We start from the raw sequence: 1,900 nt of genomic DNA on the forward strand, positions 1-1,900 counted from the left end.
ACAGACTTGCTACAATGCCTTTCTTCTCACCATGGATCACAGCAGTTTTCATCATTTCCTTGACATTCCCTTTTCATTCTGGTGAGTAAATGTTCCAGCTCTCGGTAAAGCATTAGGAAATGTAGCAAGCCCTTGTTTGAATTAATGATTGGCCAAGATTGCCTTTAGGGGTTTGCACACTGTCAGCTGGTGAAATAAGACAGGACATGTTTCAAATGTCTTTTTCAAATTGTAGCTGTGGATCACCTTTCTTTTATTGCCTACTTTAGAGCTAAAGAAGTATTTACTGGGCAGTAGACCTTGGATTCTTATTCTTCTGGAATGAGATACTTGTTTACCATTTTTGCCCTTATGTTAAATCTCATGAGGGTTAATGCCAAGTGTATACAATCATGACTCCTTTATAACTGCCATTCCTTGGAAATCTAGTATGTAGCTTTGTCTTCTAGTTCAAGACCTCATATAAGAAGAGGAATCCTTGATCTTTTGACAAATTATCTTTCGTAAAGTCCCATTATACTCATAAATTTCAGAGTAAAGTAATTGTGAGGAATCCAATAGACTATTTAAATTACAGTTGGATACTAATGAGTCAAGAGCTAATTAATGTCTACATATTACATGTGAGGGCATATTACAGGACTAGGCTGTCTTGTTTTTAAAATAGGAACATTATAGCGTCTATATTGTCATTGGAAAGCCACTACAGAAGAATTCATTGGAATCTTAAATAATATAGAAAAGTCTTTTTCATGGGTAGTGTGACTTTTTGAATTACAGAATATTCCTAGATATAAAGTCATTTTGTGTACTCAACATTTTAGTACTACCAGCACTCATTTGAATACTTGGTTGCCGTTAGTATCAGTGAGCAATTTGTTAGCCTTCCTCTACTAAGAAATGTGATGATTTGCAATATAGAATATGATTCTGTTTCATTTTTTCTTATTCTTAATTCTTTTTCTATGTTTTGTTTCCAGAAACTTCTTTTGAATCAGCCGCTCGCCGACCTGTAAGTTAACACCAGTCTCAAGCAGGTGCAGGGTCCCAAGGCATTGGGCTGTCCTCTGGTGCCTTCCAAGGCTTTAAGCAGAAAGCTAGATGGGAAGCGGGGTTGCCAGGATTAGAACCAGCACCTTTATGGTACCTCAGCACTTGCAAGGCAAGGACTTCAGCCACTAGGCTACTGCACCAGGCCCAAGAGTACCTGCATTTTTAAAGATAAACTTAGAAACCAAATTTATCTATTCCTTTTCTATTTCTTGAATTTTGTATGAGAATGAACAAAAATTTTATTTAAAACTTCCTTATCTGATAAATTCAATGATTTTTTTATGTTCAATAGCCAAGGTGTGATATGACTGCATATGCTGCTTGCTCTGAAGAACATGATCCTGTCTGTGCAAGCAATGGCAGGACTTACGGCAATTCTTGCAAGTACTGTCATGCACTCAAGTAAGAATAACAGTTCAAATAGCAACTCTTCAGCAGAAATGGAGAGACTACCACAAAATGATAGCAAAAACGATGTTTCTGATGACCTAGTAGAAGCATAGAGAAGATAACTATAGTTTCTATATGCATAGAAACCACAAGAACACACTTTGACCTCTCCCTGGAGCTCGGTGTCTAAAAGCCGTTTTGTTACAAGTTTTGTGTTTGGCCTCTCAGTGTATCTGTGTTGTATAATACAGGTAAAACCATAAACCTGTTCATTTCACTTAGTGTGACTGTTGCTAGTTACTGCTGACACACTGCTGGCTACAGCACTCAGAAATCCCTCACACAGGGCCTCATAGTACTAACAAGGACTCCTCCCACCTAAATGATGACAACCCTCAGTCCTTCTTACAAACACAGGATATTCTAGAACATTCCACCTTATCTCCCTCCCTATTTC

The 1,900-nt window shown here is 37.8% G+C and overlaps 1 long non-coding RNA gene across 1 annotated transcript; it reads left to right on the top strand.

The window, feature by feature from the left end:
• Positions 1 to 1,528, top strand: LOC121153398. The gene is made up of 3 exons (XR_005883394.1): positions 1 to 81; positions 981 to 1,012; positions 1,346 to 1,528. It is a non-coding gene; the product is annotated as an uncharacterized LOC121153398 (long non-coding RNA).
• Positions 1,529 to 1,900: the final 372 nt, after the last annotated feature.

This window comes from Ochotona curzoniae, unplaced genomic scaffold, assembly GCF_017591425.1.
Source record: "Ochotona curzoniae isolate NIBS_2020 unplaced genomic scaffold, NIBS_Ocur_1.0 contig_1, whole genome shotgun sequence".
Lineage (NCBI taxonomy): Eukaryota > Metazoa > Chordata > Mammalia > Lagomorpha > Ochotonidae > Ochotona > Ochotona curzoniae.